The sequence below is a fragment of the Chrysemys picta genome, chromosome 1 (genome assembly GCF_011386835.1).
Source record: "Chrysemys picta bellii isolate R12L10 chromosome 1, ASM1138683v2, whole genome shotgun sequence".
NCBI classification, from domain to species: domain Eukaryota; kingdom Metazoa; phylum Chordata; order Testudines; family Emydidae; genus Chrysemys; species Chrysemys picta.
The window spans coordinates 240,423,901-240,448,238 of NC_088791.1; the positions used below are offsets into that span (position 1 = coordinate 240,423,901).

The 24,338-nt window shown below is 38.3% G+C and overlaps 1 long non-coding RNA gene across 2 annotated transcripts in view; it reads left to right on the forward strand.

Annotated features, from left to right (window-relative positions):
- Positions 1 to 24,338, forward strand: part of LOC112059369 (uncharacterized) — a 188,084-nt gene that overhangs the window by 24,392 nt on the left and 139,354 nt on the right. For both annotated transcript variants that reach the window (XR_006175474.2, XR_002888643.3), the window contains exons 3-4: positions 8,825 to 9,075; positions 18,149 to 18,249. This is a non-coding gene — a long non-coding RNA (uncharacterized LOC112059369). The remainder of the gene's footprint in view (positions 1 to 8,824; positions 9,076 to 18,148; positions 18,250 to 24,338) is intronic.

The window sequence follows — 24,338 nt, forward strand, 5'->3', positions numbered from 1 at the left end:
CGTTCTGTTGGTGTTTAAAGTAGTACCCTTCACTTGTAGGATTTTACTACATTATTACATTGGCATTCTGTAATTTTACACTAGACATGCAATTATTTTTTGCATCACTAAAAGCAAAATGAGATATTTAAAAAACAATGATAGTTTCACTTGTGGGAAAAGACATTCTGGCATCAAGTGTTTATTATCACAGCTGATAAAGTACTGGCATGTTTAATTTACACTCTATCTCTGTATGATAAACATCTCTGTAAGTATTTCTACCTGTCTTTACATATCCAGAGTCATGGCAAGTAAACCAACCAATATACAAGGGGAACAGAGGGAATGAGAGAGAGTCATTATTTCATCTGTTCCATTTAGAAAAATCACAAGTCACAAAATGTGCAGCTGGGAAATGTGCTTGTCTCAAAGCTTCATATTTGTGACATATTAATTCATAAATAATTAAAGTCACATGGTCCTTCCTGATGGCAGTACCTGAGTATTCCTTTTACAGTACATCTACTTGTAATAGACGAGGTTAGAGTGGACAAGAGTAGATTTCATAAATCAGATAAAATAGCTCAATAAATCCAACACATCTTTTATTGTTTGTAACAGAAAACAAACTCAGTTATATAAGCAACATTTTTAAAGCACTTTCAATGTGATTTAGAAGCTGGGCGGATGTAGAAATAAAAGGCAGGGCTACGTTCTCTTTGGATATTGAATCCATGTTTAAAGGCTTTCTAGCAGTTGGGCCAAATGCTGCTCTGAGTTAAACCCTATGCACCCCCTTACATCTAGTCACTCAATACTTAAATCAAACAAGGCGATGTTTATATTGGAACTCTCACATGAGAAAATCGCCTGTGCTATTGTTGTCTAAATGCAGCTGTTCGCAAAAATATAGGCTCTCTCCCCCACCCACCCCCCAAAATTGTTTTTAGTACTCTGACTGCAGAGTGAATAATACAGTATGAAAGAAACCTGAAGGCGCCGTTATGGTCCATTGTGTCAATCCAGCTGCTACACATGCATATTAAGTCCACATTTAAAAATGCTTGTGAAGCTTTTTTCTGTTTGTTTTGTTTTGCAGTCCATTTTTAAACCTTTGTACTTCTCTCTCTTCCATTTTCAAAATACCTAAGCCATTAGACTACAGCGTGAACTAGTGCTTGGACAAATTCCAATTTAAATTGAAGCCATGTTAGTTACACAAGGGAAAGAATTTGTCTTAAAGCAGGTAAACTTTAAAAAAAAAAATCTCCTAAACATAAATATAGAAAACCAATATTTGCCTCAGTTGCTAAAAAAACATTTCTCCTTGTCTGAGATCTGTTTGCCAGGACCCAGCCAGCACTGGATTTCAACTTCTGAAAGGAGGAGTTTAGAACTGATACCTCACTGACCCTTATTGTAGCTATAATAGTTCAAATAGCACCACAAATTTCTCTTGATAAGAAGAATATTCTGTTCAAATATCAAATTAATCTACCATAGACATATGGTTGTCATCCAAAATTATGTATTTCTAATAAGTCATTTGCTAGAATACTTTGAATTCAGGGAATCAATCTTGTGAGTTTAACATAAGTACAGCATCGCACATGAGAATGCCAACTTTAAACTGTTTAGTCTGGGAATTTATGACTGGCACTGGAATGGTTGTTGGCAGAAGATGGCAATGCAGGGAACTCATATACCTACTTCATTTCCAGTCTATTCCAGCAGATAGCATTAAGCAGTGGTTTGAGGACACCTAGAATTTCAGTAAGGTAAAACAAAAAATTCCTTTCACTGTATATTGGTGCTTCAATTTGGCTAAATATTAATCTGATTTGCATTTCTAAACTAAGAATTTCTTATCTGTAATTAGATTATTAATACAAGTTGCTAGCATACTAGATAATGAAACTGGCATTAATGGTTATTTGTAGATCTGTTGATACGCATTGTTTTGATGCATTTCAACAATTCCAACCATGTTAGTAGGTCATGCCTTACATTCACATGGAGGTAGGGCAACATGCTTCGTGCAAGAGATTGCTTTACACACTGTCACACCAGGAACACAAGATTCACAGTTTTAGGGAAACACATTGATCTGCTTATATGTTATATGTAAGAAGGGAACTGTGTTGTTAATAGTTGTTGTTTTTTTGAAGAGGTGGGAAATGACCATTGTTTTGCAGGGGCTGAGAGCGGGGGGGAAGGAGGGTTATAGAGAACAAAGCCAAAATCCTGCCCATACCCAGAGAGACTTACCAAAAGTTGGAGCGGGGCAGTGCCAACCACACATTTAGCCTAAGAACCATTCTGAGACTGGAATAGATCAGAGTGTTGCTTACTGCTCCTCTGGGTAAGAGCAGGGTTTTCCCCTTCCTCCCCCCAGCTAATACTTATGCACGAGTGACTAGCCAACCGGACCACTGGAAATGTGGTACTATCTCTAAAATTGTAAATAACTTCAAGTACTCATTTAAGACCAAAAAGCACTTCTGTACATTTTATTTTTGAAACAAGTGCAGAGATTATATAATGCAAAATATTAATAGCAAATAAACCTTCCATTGTACTGCACAAGGTCATAGACTCATTTGCCAGTGAAGAGACCCTCTAGTAGGTCATTTAGTTCAGTCTCTCTCCTCTTTCCCTCACATACTGTGTCAGGATTTATTTCATTAACCTTAAACCATTCCAGATAGATTGCCTTTAAATCTAGCCTTGAACATCTCCAGTGAAAATCCCTTGGCAGCTTGCTCCATGACCTAACTGTTCTTAGAGTTATGACGCTTTTCCTAATATTTAACCTATATGATCTATGTTGTAGCTGAAGCCATTACTTCTTGTTGTGTCCCCATTCACTAATGAGAATAATTGGTCCCTGTCCTCTTTGTATCATCCCTTATGCAGCTGTGGAGAATTATGATTCTCCCTTTTGCCCTCTCTTCTCTAGACTGAACATGTCCAGTTCTCTTAATCATTCCTCATGGGCCTTATTTTCAATACCTTTTATCATTTTTGATGTTCTTCTCTTAAGTCCTTCTAATTTGTCTATATCTTTTGAAAAATGTGGTAGCCCAAACTGAATGCAGAACTCTGAATGAGGCCTAGCAAGTGTCACATAGAGCGGAAAAACTGTCTCCCCTGTCTTACACGCCATACTCTAATTAACACAACCCAGTGTAGCACTTGTCTTTTTTGTGACAACATTGCATTTTTTACCCATTCAATGTATCATTCATTATCATCCATGCATCCTTCTCTGTGATGCTCTTGTCTAGCCTTTAATTCCCACTTTACATTTGTATATTCTTGATTCTTTGAGGATTCTTTCTTCAAGCTGCTCCATCAGCTGCATGGAGCATCCATCTTCGCACGCTCACACGTGTCATGTCTTTGCCCTTATTTGTTTGCGAGTTTGTCTTATCTGTATAACTGGATTTCTGTCTTTAGCAATACCAACCTTTAGCCTTTTAGATTTTTTTTTAACATTTGTGTTATAGGGATCTTAAAAAGTCTTTATATATATCCAAACAAATTCACCACGGGAGGAGCTTGTGCGTATTTAGTCTAGTGATCCAACCAAGGAGACAAGGAGTCAAGACTGGGTCCTAGTCTTAACTCTGCTGGTGAATTGCTCTGACTCAATCCTGCAAAGTGCTGACCGCTCTGGCTTGATCTCACAAAGTACTTAAGTATGCACTTAACTTTTAAGTATGTACATAGTCCCAGTAAACTCAATGAGACAGGTCATATTTTAAAAATTAAGCAAGTGAGGAAATACTTTGCACATTAGAGAATTGAAGCCTTAGGCTCAAGTTCCTCAGTTTATCCACCTGTAAAACAGATTCCTCAACTGATGCAAAGTGGGATGAGGGATGCACATTATTACTGTTTATTATTAATAGTGCAGGAAAGCAAATGCTCCACGGTTACTGAGCTAATAAAGTTGTATACTTAACATGCACTGGAAATATGTGCCTGATTTAGTCTCTAACAGAGTTGGAAGATCAACACTGGCAGTATTGCCAATACCAAATGTTCAAAAATCATACCAGGTCCCAAAAAATAATGAGACTATCTTAAAATCATGATAGATAAATAAGATTAGTTTATAATTTGACTCCTAGTCTCTGAGCTTTTAAAGTTAACTCACTTCCCATATTAAAACTTTTTTCGGAAACGATGAGGGCAAGAATCTTCCTTTAAAAAGAAAAGAAAGGAAAAGAAAGCTGAGAATCTCACACAATCTGGGAGCTCGGGTGTTAAGAACAATAATTATAATAACACCTTGCTTTTATCTGGTGTTTTTCATCCATAGATCTCAATGCGCATTACAAAGGATATCACTATCATTAATCCCCTTTGACTGAATGGGAAACTGAGGCACGGGAAGCTGTAGTGACTTGTCCAAGGTCACCCAGCAGAACCCAGGTCTCCTGATTCCCCATTCAGTGCTCTGTTCACTAGGTCACACCAAATATTGCAAGATTCATGATAAAATCTTGAGAGCTGGCAACACTATATCAGCATATGGGTAGGAGGGATGGTTTGAGTATTGGCCTGGTTTGAGTATTGCTCCATGGTTTGAGTATTGGCCTGCTGAACTCAGGGTTGTGAGTTCAATCCTTGAGGGGGCCATTTAGGAATCTTAGACAAAATAATCTGTCAGGGACAGTACTTGGTCCTGCTGTGAAGGCAGGGGACTGGACTTCATGACCTTTCAAGGTTCCTTCCAGTTCTACATTTCTATTATTCTAGCATGCCATCCTAGCTTATATTAGCAAAAAAGTGATTTAGGCATCATAGCTTATACCAGGTTCAGCAAACCAAATAAGCTATACCAGCAAAAGTATTTTTATGCCAGTATAACTCCACCTATACTTGGGGCATTTGCCAGTATAGAAATGTTGTTAAAAATAAAAGTCACACCCCGAACCATCATTGCTGTAACAACACAAGTTTCTAGTGTAGACCTGTGTTAGATTCCTGCTAACAGAAAACTTGCAATTGCTTATGCATGTGAGTAACTTTTCTCATGTGAATAGTAATGGGACTATTAACATGCATGTGTGTAGGACTGTGACCTACCTTATTAAAGACCAGGGTCATCTCAGCCATAGTGGGAGTTAAATCCAAAACATTGAGTCATGATAAGGGTCAATTAAAGGCCAAACAAAGCTGTATCTCCCAGGATAAATTATCATACACAATATTTTCTTTTGGAGCAATTAATACTTTATAAGGATCATTTGAATACTCATATCTCCTTTTCTAAACACTTGCTTTGACATATTCAAAGCTAGCTACTTGTTTCAGGAAATCTTACTTTCCAAGAATACAAAGAATCGGTCTTTCATCAATACATATGTACCAGTACATTCACTTTCCCCGAGTGTCTGGGAAGAAATTGTGTCTGTTGCTGTGTTCAACTAGACTGAAAGGTAAGAAGAAGTTTAGCTTTGAAGCTAAATTTGAAGACCATATCTTGGGCTTTTATGGCATCAGGGCCATTATTTGCCATTACTATCTTATTGTGGATGAAAAACATCATGAAGCCTTTGGATAGTCACAAGATTCCATTACTCTGTTGGACAAACTTATCTCTATTAGTATAACAAAAATTATGATAGCAATTCTGTTAAGTAGTCTTCCACCAGAGCTGCGTAGATACTGCAAAAATAATTCCACAAAACTTAGTTCACATTGTTTCAGTATTCATGGAAAAATGTTAAATCAATATTAGAAAATATTCATAGAAAGTGAATTTTCTATTCTTAAGCATGATAATTTACCCCCCCAAAAAACTGATTCTAGGAATTATATTTTTCCAGTCAGAGAAACGCACCATAGGAAATGTTCAGTTATGAATAACCAATACAGAAATACTGAGTATCAAATACTTGCAATGAACTGCTCATGAATGAGATACCTTCCAAGAATCATTAGCAAAAATCATTCAGGGAATAATTTTGGATAATGAATAAATCTGAGAAAGTCATAATCTCCCATGTTGTATGCAGTGTTGTAACCGTGTTGGTCCCAGGATATTAGAGAGACAAGGTGGGTGAGGTAATATCTTTTACTGGACCAACTTCTGTTGGTGAGAGAGACAAGCTTTCGAACTACACAGAGCTCTTCCTCAGGTCTGGGAAAGGTCCTTAGAGTGTCACAGCTAAATACAATATCAAAGAGATAGTTTAGCATAAGTAGTTAGCACATATTTTAAGGCTTTAGGACTCTGCGAGATGGGAGGGTCCCAGAACTCGGGCTCCAGCCCGAGCCTGGAAGTTTACATAGCAGTGAAACAGCACTGCAGCCCGAGCCCCATGAGCCCAAGCCAGCTGGCACCGGCCAGCCGTAGGTTTTTCTTTGCTGCGTGAACATGCCCATAGTTGCTATTGGGGCATTTAGTGCACCGGATGAGGTACACCACATGTTGTGATAGGCATGTGTAGTACCCATGGACCTTGAAAGATGTGTTGTGGGGGGAGTTGATCATTGTAGCTGTGGAGATATGTCTGCAGGTTTTGCATCTGTTGTTCTGGCAGGGTCTGGTGACATATTGAGTTGGTGTGGCCTGGTCTGTGGGGACCTTGCTTCTGATGATGAGCTTGGAGATGTTGGAGGATTGCTTGAAGGCCAGAAGATGGGGTTCAGGAAAGATTTCTTTCAGGATGGGGTCTCCTTTGAGTATGGGTTGTAGTTGTTTGATGATACCCTGTCTGGGTTCCAGTGTGGGGTGGTAGGTGACAACTAGGGGTGTGAGATCAAAGGGGATTTTATTTCTGTATTGAAGCAGGTTCTCTTGGGACATTTGGGTAGCCCCTTCCATGATGCGATCTACTTCTTTGGTGGAGTGTCCTTGTTTGGTGAAGGCCATAGGTGGTGTGTGACTTACGTTTGGGGAGGCTGGGTGTGAACGCTGGAAGCTCCCTAGAAGTGTGGAGGCCATCAGCTCCCAGACCGCAGCCCCACCCCTCCTGCTCTGCTCCAAGGCCCTGACCCTGTTCAGCCTCCTCCCCCCGATGCCACACCCATGCTCCACCCCCATTCCTCCCCAAGGCCTGCTCCCACTCTGACTCCTGGGACAGGGTCTTCTGTGACCATATCAACATACACATATTTTTCAGGGCAATATCTCTTATACTCCACTGAATGTGGCTCATGTCATTTCAAAGTTACCTTTCTAAGCATTTTTTCCATGCGTTCCAAGAGAAACTATGGCCTTCCTTTCCTTCTAGTTACTTGAAAGTAGATCTGACCAAAATATTAAAATATTCCATACTAAATATGTTGTGTTTCTTTTGTTTTCAAGGAGGTTTTTTGGGGAGAAGGGCTGAGCTTTTCCAGATGTGTATTTTTATGGAAAGGTTGTTCTAAGTTTTCATATGCCGTCCTACAAGAGATGTCTAATCATATGCAATCTCACAAGAAAATAGCCTCACAAATCCAAAGTTTAAAAGAATTGGGGGGGGGGATTCCATGGATTTCTGTGGGGTTCTGGATGTTTCAAACTAGTTTATCCCAATTCTACATGAAAGATTGGTTTTAACTTCCTGATACAAGTTATTTTGCTACCTTAGAAATATGTTAGCTAAGTCATGAAGATGAACTATGAAATAGTCAGAATTAAGCACTTTTATGGCACATAATGTTATTGCCTATGATGTATTCAAGAGAGTGAGTCTGCCCAAGATATGGTCTTCAAAATATTTCCCCGTGTATTATATATATGGCTAGCTTGTTTATATAGATTTAGACTTCAATTTTTTTACTATTGTCTCTGAACACACTATTGTGGTTGTGTTCTCATGAACCTTTAATGCAGCCCTTTGGCGGATGTACAGAAGAGATCTCGAACAGAGCTCAATATTTTCCATATGATGTGAACTGTACATTTAATTCCCCTCTACTCCTCATTTTTAATAATTGCGGGCACATTATTCACCAAATGCAAGAAGATCATCCTCCATTATGCCTGCATAATCAAGGGTTAATTTTAGTCTTCATGGATTTGTCAATATTATTCAAGAAAAGCAGGTAACTGAAACACATTAGTTTGCCCCTTTCTGCCATATATCTTTTATCTCACTGCTAAAGTTTTACATTAGCAATGGAGTTTTAACTTTTTGTTCCTCGGAATTCAACTCCTTGATGGTCATGTAATAGATTATCTAGATTTTACTGCAAACAGACTTACAGTAATGACCACAAAGATATTTATAGCTGCTACCAGGATCCTAAACACATGAAAATTTCCAGTCCCAGCAGGCTAGCTTTGAAAGCACTGAAAGAAAGAGCTGCAAAAGTTGGAAGTTCTCTGCTGAAATCAAAACCTAAATGTTCATTTACCACCCAAGATTTTCCATAAAACCTTCCACTCATCACAGGAGAGTTCACATTTAGGTTTAAATGTTTCAATAACCATAACACAAAGGAGCACTTTATTATGTGTGTTTATTTCTGAATGAACCTGGGTACTGCCATTCTATCTCCATCAAAAGTGATGGGTTTTCTCTCTCTCTCTCTTTTTATTCAGTTTGGGTATAAAAAGATACCATTACTTCATGAAGGGAAACTATATTCAAATATTGTTAATTAAATGGGTGAACGAATGTCAGTGTTAATGTATAGGTACATAAAAAGAATCATATTTTGCAGCTATTACAAGGCTCCTTAAAGAGCACACGTTTTTCTGTATTAAATCTATGGTAATTGAAAGCTACATAATCAAAAACACCTTGTAAGCTTGGCAGCCATATAGTACGGAATGTTTAAAATAAAATGTCTGAATGGAAAGTTCAGTTTTGTTTTGTTGTTTTTTTTCCTCCAGGGTCATCGTGGTAAGGGAAATATTTTTATCTGGGCCTCAGGAAATGGTGGTCTGGCTAATGATCACAGCAGTGCTGAGGGTTCTGTGAACAGTATTTGCACATTGGCAGCTGGTGCCATCACTGACCTCCACCTCACAACTCCCTCTACAAGGTCTGCTCAGCAATGATAGCTGTGGTTCCTACAGAAGTATCCGGTGAGGTACCAGTGTGGTGGACAGGACCCTGAAACAGGACTTCAATTTAGAGCAGGGTGAGTCGCAATGTGTGAATAAAATATTGATGTGGCCAGCCAGGCACCCTGCCGCTGTGATATTTCAACAGAAATTCAGCAAGAGGCCATTATGCACCTCACCTTTTTATATAAACAAGCATATGTGCTAAGGAATGTAGAGACCTCGAATAGCGATGGATCTTGAATCCGAATCTCTGTGCTTTGCAGGTGAATGCTCCGTCACTCACACTGCAGGAGCAGTGTCACTGTCTCAGATTAGCAGAAAGGGTGTACATTTTCCAAAGGCACTTGCACTACATTTCACTCTTCTCTTCAATACGCTGCAAAAGTTTCTTCTATCCCCTTTCTAAAATAAAGAACACCATCTTTTTTCACACTTCAAAATTAGTGCACTGTAAATCTACAGATTTACTGAGCTTCCTTAGCTATAATTCTATCCATTCCAGACACTTTACAAACTATTTACCCCATCCTCAAGTTCTACAAAGATTGTGCAATGAGAATGTTGACTTTAGCTATTAGGCTTACATTATGCACATTTTCTCAATTGCCAAAGGATACTCCCTGTATAAAGTTGATGTACTGTGCCACTTTCCAATTTAATCAACACTCTGTGCATCTCTAATAACCCTCAAAAAATACTTAACAGATACCTTTTTTTGTTAGTCTTCTTTCCTTCAACACTAATGCACTTCATCCTTGGAAAACTGTTATACGTAAACTGTTATTTTCATTTTACCAATGCATCACATTATACCATGATCTTGTACAGCCACAAATATTTTCTAAAGACTTTTAGTTCAAGGTTGTATCAACATTTCTGTACCTTGCATTATCTCCAGGTTTTGCTAAAACATGACAAAATTTACTCTGTTTCCTATCATTTTGACTTTTTATTTTGATCTCAAGTTTCTTTTTGCATTTCTAAATGTAGCATCTTTTACATTCTCTGTGGGATATATCCAGATGGGGAATTCTTACACTGAGTGTTATATTTTGAAATGTAAAAAGACTCTCAAATAAGACACTCAAGCTCCAGCTGTCAGAGACTGGGACATGGGTGGTTGAGCCTACTGGTTGCAGCTGGCTTCGGTAGCCAGGAATCAAAGCTGAAGGTCAGAACCAGGAAGCATGGCAAGACAGGACCAGGTTTATCTCAGCAGTGGGTGAATGCTTTGAGCAGCCACTGAACTGTCGCTGCTGCTGGGTTTATGAGCCACTCTCCTGGCTCTTCCACGCAATCAGGTGGTGTAGCCAACTAGGCAGCATACTACAGGTCAGCTGTGTTGTTAGAGTGCCCGGAGACTGGCTCTGCTGCAGGCCCTGATTCCCAGAAACAAACTCTAGCATTTCTCTTTTTGTGGGAATACAAATTTAAGCTGGCAACTGCTATCCAATAATTTTTAAAGTAGACCACTAAAGTGGATTATTCACATAAAATGCCATTATATAACATATTAAAAATATAACATACGTTCTATTAAGTAGAAAATGAGTTTTGACTACCTCAAATTCTGGATTCGTTTTGGATTTTTCTGCTCCAAACTATGTGCATTGCCACTAGTAATAATTAAAGTGATTGGGATTCCTATCACATAATGTCACATAAGTCAGCATGAATTTGATATGTGGGAAGCTACTGGAGCAATGTATAAAATGTTCATTTTGCAAATATCTGCAGGATGAAGGAGTAATCACTAGCAGTCAGCATGGATTTACCAAGAACAAATCATGTCAAACCAGCTTGATTTCCTTCTTTGATAGGGTAACTGGTTTGGTGGATAGGGGGAATGTGGTAGATATAGTGTATCTGGACTTCAGCAAGGCTTTTGACATAGTCCCACATGACAGTCTGATAAGTAAGCTGGAGAAATGCAGGCTTGGCAGAACTACCATTAGGTGGATACATAACTGGTTAAACAACTGCAAACAAAGAGTAACTATTAATGGAAGGATGTCAGATTGGAGGGAGGTCTCAAGTGGGGTTTCACAGGGATCTGTTCTGGATCTGGTGTTTTTTAACATCTTTATTAATGACATGGATATAGGAATAAAGAGCATATTGATCAAATTTGCAGATGACACAAAGCTGGGGTGGGGGGAGTTGCTAACACTTTGGAGGCTAGAGCTAAAATTCAGAGGGATCTTGATAAATTGGAGAACTGAGCTATAGACAACAAAATGAAGTTCAACAAAGACAAATGTAAGGTGCTACACTTAGGGAAATAAAAACAAATGCATAAATACAGAATCAGGGATAACTGGCTTGGCAGCAGCATTGCGGAGAAGGATCTGGGAGTCATGGTGCATCACAACCTCAACATGAATCAGGAATGTGATGCAATGTGATGCTGTTGCAAAAAAAACCAAATGCAATTGTAGGTTGCATTAACAGAGGTATCGCATGCAAGTTACAGAAGGTGATAGTACCACTCTACTTGGCACTGGTTAGGCCTCAGCTGTGTAGAAAGGATGTGGAGAAACTGGAAAGGATCCAGAGGTGAGCAACAAAGATGATCAAAGATATGGAATGCAAGCCATATGAGTAAAGGCTGAAGGAACTGGGTATGTTTAGTTTGGAAAAGATGAGATTGAGGGAGGACACAATAGCGGTCTTCAAACACTTGAAAGGCTGCCATAAAAAAGATGGAGAAAAGTTGTTCTCTTTTTCCACAGGGGGCAGGACAAGAGGCAATGGGTTCATACTACAGCATAGCAGATTTAGATTAAATCTCAGGAAAAACTTCCTAACTGTAAGAAGAGTGGGACAATGGTCACAGACTCTCTAGGGAAGTTGTGGAATCTCCTTCACTGGAGGTTTTCAATTGGAAGCTGGATGGCCATCTGTCTGGGATGGCTTAAACACAATAAATCCTGCATTTTGGAAGGGGGTTCGACTAGGTGATCCTTGTGATCCCTTCTAACTCTAGGATTCTGAGTACTGAAAATGGAACTTTCACTGTAGCACCTTGTAGTATAGGTAGACCTAGTGAGACTGGAATGGATGGAAGAAGATTGGGAGTTGGAGGATAGAGTTTGGTGAGTAGGCATTAGAGGGTGGAGATTGGGAGTTGGACTGGTAGAGTCTGGGGAGACTGGGAATCGGAGGGGAAGATTGGGACTGGCTGAACAAAGAGGCTGGGAGCTGGGACTTGGATTCAGTGTGGGAGACAGGGCTGGGGGGCACTGGGAGCCAATTGTCTGGGAGGAAAACACTGACATTAGCTGAGGAGCTGGGAGTGGGGGGAGAGATTGGAATTGCCTGGACAAGGAGACTAGGTCTGGGAACCAGTGGGAGAGGGAAGGGGGAGAGAAGAGACAGATCTGACAAGGAGCTGAAGTGAGGGAAGAACTGGGAAATCGATCCCCCCCCAGTGTAGACCTAGCCTTAGGAATGCAGAGTGGGACTGTGTAGACAAGTAGAATGAGACTGGGATGAGTCAGGGTAGGGAAGAGACAGGACTGGGACAAAAATAACGAGGAGTCCTTATGGCACCTTAGAGACTAACATTTATTTGGGAGTTATTTGGGGTAGTGGTGGCAGAGCGCGGGCAGGGATTTAAAGGGCCCGGAGCTCCAGCAGTGGGGCTCGGGTGGCACTTTAAAGGGCTCCCCGCAGCGTACCATACCGTACCGTACCGTACCGGCTTGTGTACTGATGAGTGTGTTAGCTAAGTCTTGTTGAAAACTTTTTCAATGGAAAATTTGAGGGGGTTTACAAAACCTTTTTTTTTTTTTTTTTTTTTTTAAGAAAAGTGTCCACTTTCTGTGGAAATTTTTGATTCTTTCAGTCCCAAATAAAATTATTTTTATTTGGAAATGCTTCTGCAGGACCTCATGAGAGTTGTGATTTGGGTGCCTTGTGTTCCCATTCTCCTTTATAGGTTGGGCTCCACAACTGGACTTTATATCCCATGATGCACCAGGCCAGGGGACTCCCATGGTGCACTACGTGGCTTGCCAAGAAGGAAGACCATGGTACATTATGGAAGATTCAGTCCAGCCAGAATCTCTGGCTTTTAAAGGAGAATGGAGGCATGAAGCACCCAAACTACATCTCTTATGATACACCACATTGGCATTTCCAAATACAAATGTTTTAGTTTTTGACTGATAAATTTTGATTTCCGATTTTTTGCCACAATGTAAAAAATGTCCACAGAAAACACTGTTTTCTGACAAGCTCTAGTGTTAGCTATAATACACTGCATTTGATAGAAATGATGCCGTACCTCCTGTATCTATTTCCATCTGTAATGGTTGTCCTTTCAATAATGGAATCACAGAGGATTTGTGCAAAAAAATCACTCATACTGAGGATATGCAAAATACATAGAATCCAAGAATCAGTAGAACTAATACTGAGGCTATAGAATCAGGACTGGAAGGGACCTCAAGAGGTCATTTAGTCCAGTCCCCTGCATTCATGGCAGGACCAAGTATTATCTAGACCATCCCTGATAGGTGTTCGTCTAACCTGCTCTTAAAAATCTCCAATGATGGTGATTCCACAACCTCCCTAGGCAGTTTATTCCAGTGCTTAACCACCTTGACAGTTAAGAAGTTTTTCCTAATGTTCAACCTAGACCTCCCTTGCTGCAATTTAAGCCCTTTGCTTCTTGTCCTATCCTAAGAGGTTTAGAAAAACAATGTTTCCCCACCTCCTTGTAACAACCTTTTATGTACTTGAAAACTGTTATCATGTCCTCTCTCAGTCTTCTCTTTTTGAATTTTTTCAATCTTCCCTCATAGGTCATGTTTTCTAGACCTTCAGTCATTTTTTGTTGCTCTTCTCTGGACTTTCTCCAATTTGTCCACATCTTTCCTGAAATGTGGCACCCAGAACTGGTCACAATACTCCAGTTGATTCCAAATCAGCACTGAGTAGAGTGGAAGAATTACTTCTTATGTCTTGCTTACAACACTCCTGCTAATACATCCCAGAATGGTGTTCACTTTTTTTGCAACAGTGTTACACTGTTGACTCATCTTTAGCTTGTGGTCCACTATGACCCCCAGATCCCTTTGCACAGTACTCCTTCCTAGGCAGTCATTTCCCATTTTGTATGTGTGTATCTGATTGTTCCTGCCTAAGTGGAGTACTTTGCATTTGTCCTTATTGAATTTCATACTATTTACTTCAGACCATTTCTCCAGTTTTTCCAGATCATTTTGAATTATAATCCTATGTTCCAAAGCACTTGCAACCCCTCCCAGCTTGGTACTGTCCACAAACTTTATAAGTGTACTCTCTATACCAGTGGTGGGAATCTGATTGTGGTCCATGACACATTTTGCTGACATTGACCGTCCGCAGGCTCGGCCCCCCACAGCTCCCAGTGGCTGCAGTTTGCCGTTCCCAGCCACTGGGAACTGCGGGAAGCGGCAGGCCGCAGGGACGTGCTGGCCACCACTTCCCTCATCTCCCATTGGCTGAGAACGGGATCGAAGGGGTACCATTCCTGCAGATGGTCAACGTCATAAAAATGTCTCATGGGCCGCACGCGGCCCGCAGGCCGCAGGTTGCCTACCACTGCTCTATACAATTATCTAAATCATTGATGAAGATATTGAACAGAACCAGACATAGAACTGATCCCTGCAGGACCCCACTCATTATGCCCTTCCAGTATGACTGTGAACCACTGATAACTACTCTCTGGGAATAACAAGGAGTCTGGTGGCACCTTAAAGACTAACAGATTTATTTGGGCATAAGCTTTCGTGAGTAAAAACCTCACTTCTTCGGATGCAGGTTTTTACTCACGAAAGCTTATGCCCAAATAAATCTGTTAGTCTTTAAGGTGCCACCAGACTCCTTGTTGTTTTTGTAGATACAGACTAACACGGTTACCCCCTGATACTTGACTCTCTGGGAATGGTTTTCCAACCAGTTTTGCACTCACTTTATAGTAGCTCCATCTAGGTTGCATTTCCCTAGTTTGTTTATGAGAAGGTCATGCGAGTCAGTATCAAAAGCATTACTTATGATATTCCATGTCTGCCATTTCTCCCCTATTCACAAGGTCATGTCTTCTTCTGAGTCATCTGTCCATTTTGGTCCTGTTACTGGGTATTTTATCACTTTTTAATGCCCTGTTTCATTAACTTTCCCAGTCCCAGTCTTTCCTGTAGACACTTTTTTCATACCTGCAGAGATGCTCAATGTACCCTTTTCTTTTTTCTTTTACCACAATGTCCACATACCAGTTTTTTACACCAATACCTTTCTTCTGAATGACCCAGCTAGCCACAAAGGTGAGATTCCTGGGTACATGAAACTTACTTTTAAATTCTGATGCTAGCTTGTGGACTTTTGAAAAGACATTCAGCTCTCAGGGCTGCCTTACTGCAAAGTTTGTAACCATATTTGATTTCCATTGTCATCTGGTATATGAAAGGAGGCTCACAGAAAAGGTTCATTTGTATTATCTCACTGCATATACCACAGACTGGCATGTCAACAAGAGTGTCATTTAACATAGCATCAAATTCACAATGTTCAGTGAGCCTTTTAAAGACTGCCACAAATTATGAAACCATTTTCTTGTCTTCTTGGTTTCTCTTATGAAACTGGAATTCCTCAGCAACCACCAAGGCTAGGGAGCAAAATGTGTCTGAACACAGCAAATATAGAAGAGCAAATATAGAAATAATGATAATAGAGATGAATTCCCAGGTAAACCTTTTCATGCTTTCCCCTATCCCAAGGTAGTTTCCCAGGATACTGGTTCAGCAGTTTTATGTCCTCTGGAGACTTAGTGAAGCAGTGGGTCTGGCTCCATGAGTGGTGGTTATTGTTCTTTCTTAAGAGAACCAATTTAAACTGGTTACCTTAGAGGAGTCTTGAAGGGAGACAAGTAGCAGTATACCTCCTACCTCCTCCCAAGTGAATCCCACTGGCACAGGAGGATGTAAATTGCTCTTCCTTGCACTAGTAGTATGATTGGCCTTAAATCTCAGGGGAAGATTATCTTACATGTGCCTGCTGCGGGGTTTCTTGCACCTTCCTCTGAAGCGTTTGGCACTGGCCACTGTCAGAGACCAGAAACTGGAGTAAATCCAGTACAGCAATTCCTATATTCTTGTCCTTTTTTAAAAAATAGATTGTTCTCAGATTTGTGTTTTGGGATTATTTTGGTTTTTGTTTTGTTTTTCCCCCTTCAAAAAGGAGACATTGACTTCTTTGCACATTGTCAGTATCAGTAATGGGCCATCAGAGGCCTGATCTATACTAATTTGGTAGTGGTACGACTATGGCAGTTACAGTTATGACTTTTTTTCCCTGACCTATTTTTATACTGGTACAACCCCTTGTGTGGACATAGTCATACTAGTATAAAATAGCTTTATACCATTCAGCTTTTCCCCTTTCTCTATTGGATTAAGCTATATAGATATATGCACCTTTTTACTAGTATAACTGTGTCTGTGCTAGGTAGTTGTACCTCTTTAGCTACATTGCTGTCATTAAATAGTGGTATAGTTAAAGCAATACAACTTTTATGTGTAGACAAGACCTGTGAGAAACTTCAACTGACTGAAGAGTTCTGCTCTCTAAATGGTCTAATTCAATAGCTAGGGTATGTCAAAATATCATTGGAACAGTCAGTGAAAGTGTACTTTTTTGACCTATTTGCTCCAAAATCAGGTTTCATCCCATTCCGTGATATCTCCAATCCAATCACAATTCTTTGAATTGTAGATTAACTATCAATAACTCAGTAAAGTACACATGTCAACACTGTTTAATCTCCACTCAAAACAGTTTTTTAACATAAGATTTGTAACATACTCATTACAATAGGTGACTGTATTAGCTAAAAGAAATAATATACATAGTAAAAAATAGTATATGCATTAGGAGAACCAAACTTCAACTTTTCCCTGTTGTTATCAGGGTAATATAATAGCTATAAATGTATGTAGTTTTTAACCAAATAAAACAATAACAATACCAGATTATTACATACCAAGTTTCTCCTCAAAAAGCCCGCACACTGCAGTCCAGTACTACTTTAGGGGGCTAAACAAGAAGCACTTATTTCTTCACATTAGTCAATGTGTCAGAAGCTTTTTATCTCAAGGATCTTAAATGGTAAGAACAGTGTATTTCAACTTCAGAATTGTCATACATCAAAGATTTTGGAGGGCTTCTTTTTTAAATTGGCGGCTGTCATTTAATATACAGTATGATCCAAAGCACATTATTTCTGAATGTTACCAGGGAGATTTCATTGGCTTGTGTAATATTTCCAGTCTTTGATATAATTGGTTAGCTATAATATATAGCTTTCTTAACCTAATATCTTTTAATGACTAGTGTACCTGGTGGCTTGGGGTATCACATCTTCTGTTTTCTCTTTTCTTTCTTGTCAAAAAATGTTACAATAGTAATAAAAAGTGACATTATTTTAAAAGATAAGAAGCACCAAAATTATTTTCTATGTGACCTTTACAGGTACCAGAACAAGCAGCTTCTGTTAGCAAAATAGTTCAAGCTTTTGATTACAAAGGATTTTTGATATTATTCCATACAGAAATATATATATATATTTAATATAGAGAGGGCTTAATAACTTTTCCTGACTATATATATATATATATATGTATATATTGTCAGGAAAAGTTATTAAGCCCTCTCTCTTTTATGCTGGGCTAACATTTTACCAAAAATAAAATTCTGATATATTTTAAGATGGAGGAGGAAGTTGACTGTGAGAGACAGAAATATTTTATTTATTACTCTCAGTGAATGAACTAATGTAGTTTTATGTCTTTGACTGCACAGTATTGAAGCAAATAAGGTAGGTTTACCTAAGAATTCAGGAGATTTTTGGTGATCTTCATCTACTAACTGTACATTTACACAGTCAAAGTTTCATACTTTTCAACAGTCTGTTGTGTTAGTAGAAGATCGGTTTGCCTTTATCTGAAAAAAGATGACAGGTAAAATGTATTAGTAAAGCTAAACATAATATATATATTTTTTAAATAATGATGTATAGCCCTCAGTTATCTGATTTTCCAGGTAAAGGCTTAAAACTCAGTTTTTAGTCACATTCTGTATCTTTGATTTTCAATTTTACAGGTAACCACAGAACTCAGAGGCAGATGTGCTTGTGAATTCAAAGACGTATCTAGTGCAGATCCTTTAACTGCTGTTGTCATTGCTCTGGTTCTTCAGCCCAAGTAAGGATGATCTACGTCTTGCTTTCTGCTCACATGACAAAGATATGACATTGTTGTCACTTATTCTTAAGAAAACTATTTGAGTCAAATTACAATAGAGACAAAAGTTAGAACAAAGCCCTCTTTCTTGTTGAAACAGTTTGCTGTTTTACTGTCTTTTGCTCAGTTGGTGGTACTGTAGATAGCCAAGAAAAGAGGATGAAATATATTATGGGTGCATAAAAGAAAAATACATTAAAAAAGTAAGATGATTTTAGGAAAATAATGAGAAACATTTCATTATGTACTGCATTAACACTGAAATACATAATTCTTCTTAAAATTCTTAATGTAAAATGAACTGTGTTGCATGCCACAGCATTAAACAGCATGTGAATTAAATATCTTCCTGCTTCAAAGATGCATGGCTTCAAACCTGAAAAATTATACTATATGCAAATGATCATAAAGAACTGACTTTACTGACCATTTCTTTGTGTTTGGGGGATATATTTCTGTATGGCATAATATTTCCACTTGCATTGGTTTCCTGGCATGAAAATGTTTATTGCGCTCATTAGCTAAGAGGATGTCGGCACTGGTCCAATGAACACAGATCTGCCTTCTGATTTCAGCCATTAAATTGCAATGGGATTCATAGGCTTAACATTGTGGGTGTGAGAATAATAAAATGGAACTCCATCTTTAGCCCAGTTACCATGGATGCAGTTAAAGGTCATAGTGGCAGCTGCTAACTAGTTGCCTTTTTAGCTGTATTTCCCCTCCTGCTATGTGTTTTCATGTACCTTAGTTTCTGTAGATTTGCCACAGAGTAATTCCACTTACTTACTTGGCACATGGGTGCCTTCTTCAACACAGTGGGTTTCTTCCTATGAATATGGTTGCTGTGGGCATCCCTTTACTTAATTATTTGTGTTTTTACAGAAAATGAATGTAAGATCTTTAGACAAAATACTAATGCAGTTCCCTCAGCATTCTGAATTACTTTCATGTTCTGCACACTGCTCCATATTCCCAACAAAAAAAAAAATGTGTATAGTAAATTCCCATCTCCATTTAAACTCGTAATGGGTTCAGGCACTGATGCATTCACAATGTGGAACATCAGCTACTACTTCTTCATTCGGCCCAAAGTCCTAGGAGTTAATTCACTGTACTGCATGAAGTGTCAGAGTGATTACCACTGATCAACCCTATTTCTCAGCATCCTGCCCAGCTTTGAGAGGCATCCTGTTTATTGATGCACCGCCACATCATCACAGTGCTTTCATTCAGGCGAGCTGCTTAATCGAAAGGGTTTGGACAATGTAGGATTTTCAAAGAGAAGAAGTAGAAACAAAATTAAAAGTAGCCAAGCAAAATAAAGTGAATGGTAAAGAAACCTGAAAGCACTACAAAATATTTCCTTATGTCAACACTTGATTTCAATAGATTTTTAAACTCTGATTCATTTTCAAAAGAAGGTACTGTGAGCCTTTTCTTTAGTGACTCAACTTCATGATCACATTTTTAAAAAACATTTTAGGAGTGAATAGCTGGAAAACCCACTTGCGGGAAGTTTATTGTTTTTTGTTCTGTTTATATACTGGCTGTAACTGTGTCAACCTTTATGGGCCAGAATACAAAGCAACTTTTTAAAAAAAAAATGTTTTTGCTCCTCTGTTTTAAATATACATTTATGTAACTAGTCATTTCATAAAAATAAATTAAGTATTATATGAGCCAAATGTTTCAGTTCCACACAAGAGTAGTTTCTGGTACTCTTTGGCAGGGTGCCACTTTATTCATTTTTATTTGAAACACAATCTGAAGCCTTTAATTTTAATATAGTTTGTGATTATAATGGTTACAAAGCGTATACTGTACTAATTCATCCTCACCCTCTCCTTGCACTTCTGTGATTTTAGAGGGTGGCTCAAAGATGCATTGAATTCATATTAATTTAAATAGCATCTGGCTTTGTGTGTGTGTTAGAGAGAGAGAGATTTGGAGCAGCAGTCTTAGTCAGGATTTGGTGCTCATCTTGGTACTATTCTTAGAGCCCTATGGCGTCCAGCCCATATCATTGTAAAGTACAAAGGTAATTTTTTTAGTTTAATCTGTAGTGCTTGGTGAGATGCGATAGACTGCCACTCTGGAAAGGGAAACAAACAGATAATGACAAATACAAATGTGAACAAATAAGGTCTGTTAGTTTGTTGAGATTTTTGGATGACATCACAGCCTGTGTGTTGTTTTCTCATTAAAAAATAATAAGTTTCATAAGCTGTACAACTGTATTATTGAAAATACCAGAATACTATAACTAAGACTATTACCGAGTCTTCAGTTTTACTATTACTTCCGTCATACTTTTAATCAGAGAATTTCTTCTTGTGCCTTGTTTACTGTTGATATTTTCTGGCTGATTGGATAGGAATGACATTTTGACAATTTACTGTAGCAGTAAGCACTGTACAAACAAAAGGTGCTGATGAAAACTGGGAACCCATTATTATGTAAATTATGGCTGACTAGCACAGATTCCATCTCCCAGTCACCATCATTGAGACCAGTTTTACTCAATGATAATAATTTTCATGATTGCAGACTTCAGAGAGATCAGAAATATGCTTTAGCTGTTGCATTTATCTACTGCTGGTACTTGACCCTTAATTAAATTCTGAAACTTTTTTATACAGTAAAGTAAAATACAGCTGACACTTCTATTCAAACAAAGAGCATCAAGCACAAATCTACCAAATAAGATAAAGGTATTTCAGACTTACCTTGTTGTAATGATAGTAAACATGAAAACCACAACATCTTTTGAAAACAAGCTTAAAGTTTAAAATGCAAAAAAAATATTGTCTAGCAATTTACACACTGCTCTTCAGTGTTATCTTTGCTAAATGCTAGACAAGCTTTGCAGAAAAGTCTTGTACTTCATACTAAAATATACATGCATGTAAGGATCTTTATTTTGAATGAGGTTTGATTTCATAGGTGTTGTATTTCTTCAAATATCTATTGGTTTTTATCTAAGTTCAGTAATGTTAGAAAAAAATAGGCTAACTAATGTTTTTGGTAACTTCAAAAGTTATTACTTTATAAAACCTTGAACAATGTTGTTTTGTAGAATTTTTCTTTGATGTGGACACAGTAGCAAAATGAGGACAGACACATTTATGGAATTAAGCAGCAGGCTGCAACTTTTATTAAAATTTAACACAGGGGAGGGGCACTACCAACCCAGCACACATACACTCCTATACCAGGCATTTGGTTCCATTCAAGAAGATACAGGGCTTCTTACCATATACCCGTAACTCAGGGTAGGTTCCCCTTAGCCTACCCTCCAGAACTCAGCTTTCTCTAAGTCCTAGCACCCACCCCTCCATGAGGATGACAGAGGGTGCAGAAAGGTAAGGCCTGCCACAAGGTCTGACCTCAGCCCATGAGGGCCACAAGGTCTCACCTTATCCCATGAGCCCAAGGCCCATCACCAAAATACCAGGTCTTTTACCTCTGAGAACCGTTTATTTCATCATTTTAACCTCACTGGAAATCAGCCACAAATTGTGACGAATGAAAAACTTAACTCCAGTATCTCAGTTAGGTACAAGCATGTTCCTACTTAACCCACTGTGGCTTGAAGGTGCTGCAAGGAAGGCAAAAACTCTCTGGTCATCTGCCAATTGGCCATGGGAGAAAAAAAAATCCTTCCTGACCCCCAAACAAGTGATTGGCTAGACCTGCAGCATCTCTCTGGCTGGATTCTCATTGCTAGTGTGGGTTGGTAGGGTGAGGCTGCTGTAATGGAGCCAAAAGAGGCTCCACATGGCCCCTGCACCTGGTTAAACCCTGGGACCTGGGGAATTCTGGCCAAACAGTACCCCTCCCACCAGCTGGTCAGTGGGTGCCAGAGACTCCCAGGGGGAAAAGCTACTTAGTGTCCCTTAAGAAGTGTCTCCATCCCTTGCTGCTGGGATTTTCCATTTTCACGTCTGGCCTCATCAAATTCCCCCACCCGTTGAGGCAGTAAGGTGACATTTCTGGAAACAGAAAGTCCAAATATTAAAAAGCTGCAGTGACAGTACCCTATTGCTGTTAGCAGGTGCAAAAATAAATGAAGAATGCACACACATTTCAGTTCATTGGTTAATGTATCCCTAATTTTAGAATATGTTCTATAACTAAGCACAGGAAAGTGAAGAGGAAAAGGGCTTTGTTAATAAATTTCCAATTTTTCAGATCAGTATTGCAACCTTTAAATGTTTGTTTTAAGCTTCTAATCAATTGCCTCTTCTTCCCCCACTCCCAATCCTCTGGTCTATTTTTTTTTTTCTGATGAGGCAGTGGTCATTCCAACTAAGCAGTAACAATCAAACTTAAAAAGGGTGGAGGCATTATGAAAACTGAGATTGAATATTTCTTTAGATATAACACTTTGCTAAACTGTCAGTTCATAGAGCCAATGAGCTAAGAAAAGTAATTACTTAAGTGGATTTCATGAAGAGTAGAAAGATGATAGTGCCACATTAAATAACAATTGTATCCTTAATGATGTGTTGGACTATAATACAAACATCCTTCTATGATTATATGCACTACAATATACCTTTCTAATTACTCCAGTGGCTTCCTGTTCCCCCGCTAAGATGCTACGCTTTCAAAGACTATGTAAACATTATATGAGGTGGGGGTTTTTTTGTTTTTGTTTTTGTTTTGTTTTTTTAAACTACAATGAGTGCAGCTGCATGGTCATTGATAAATTGGCTATAAATTGCTGACAATTATATATGAATATAATAATTATTATATCCACTTTTTTTCTTATGAAACACATTTTACTTTTAAAAATATATTACAAAATACCATAGCATTACCTTCCTTGGGCTTCTTTTGTAGCTAAAGTCTAGGTATGCAAGAAACACAAGGTAACTTCAGAGTATTAATGAGGAAGGTTTAGGACAACATGACTAACTTATTAAAAAAAGTTAAGATTGGATAGATAATATAGTAATATCTATTTAATTGTTTCTTTTAAATACAGATGGAAACATTATACGCTGCTATATTGCTTTTAGAAAATTAGCATACTTGTTATGGTTTCTATAATTAATTGTTTGTGTGGAATATCTAACCAGTCATAAGACTGAATTTTCTAACAATCAACCCCCTTATGTAGCTTATGTTTGGGCCTAGTTAGAACTTATATACACAAACTGAAGCAAATGTGTCTACCTGCATTAAAAAATTCTACTTAATATGTATAAAAGTTACAGAATCAGATCTAAATTCATTAAATGTCTGACTACTGATTAGAAAGACTGCTGATTGGCAGCCACAGCTTTATCTAACTCTTAAATGGAGACTTTCACATAGTAGGAAACTTTTTTCAAAAATAAAATTATAGAAAATCTAGTCGACCAGTATTTTTCTATTCTCATTTTTATTATTTAACACACAACTCTGCTTCTTCAGTTGCCTGGTAACGTAGTGCAGTCATCATTCTACGTGTATGGCATGTCTGTTATGCAAGTAATGATATAGACCCAAATCTAGTATTTTTGCCCCATCTTGCTTTTTTTTTCTGCTTACAGAACTCCATTTAAGTCATTGGGAGTTTTATGTAAAATTGATGGTAGCTATTGTCCCAATTAGTTTTCACTGTAGGATGAATATAGGATAGGCCATGTAGGAGAAAGTCCTGGTTTTGAAACCAACATATTTGACCATTTTGATACATGGTAAGAAAAATTGTGAAAAACATATTAAAAGTGAAAGAGATTTATTTTTAGGTCTAACATATTTGGTGGTTCTCAGCAGTATGAAAGTCTCCTTGTGAAAGATTTAAAAATCTAAACCAGTTAGTTTCACAGTTGACTGTTTGTGTTATCAAAGCTAGGAAGCAACCATGTTTATAAGTTAAGATAAAATCCATCATTATCTAACATCATTATTATTAACTGACCAAAATCCATTCAGTAGCACACTCTCCTAAGATCGAGAATTCTTATTTGGTATCAATATTGAGTTCTTTGCTTGGAACAACAAGAGAATACTATAGGCATCCTTATGAACTTCCCATTCTAGCTATAACTTAA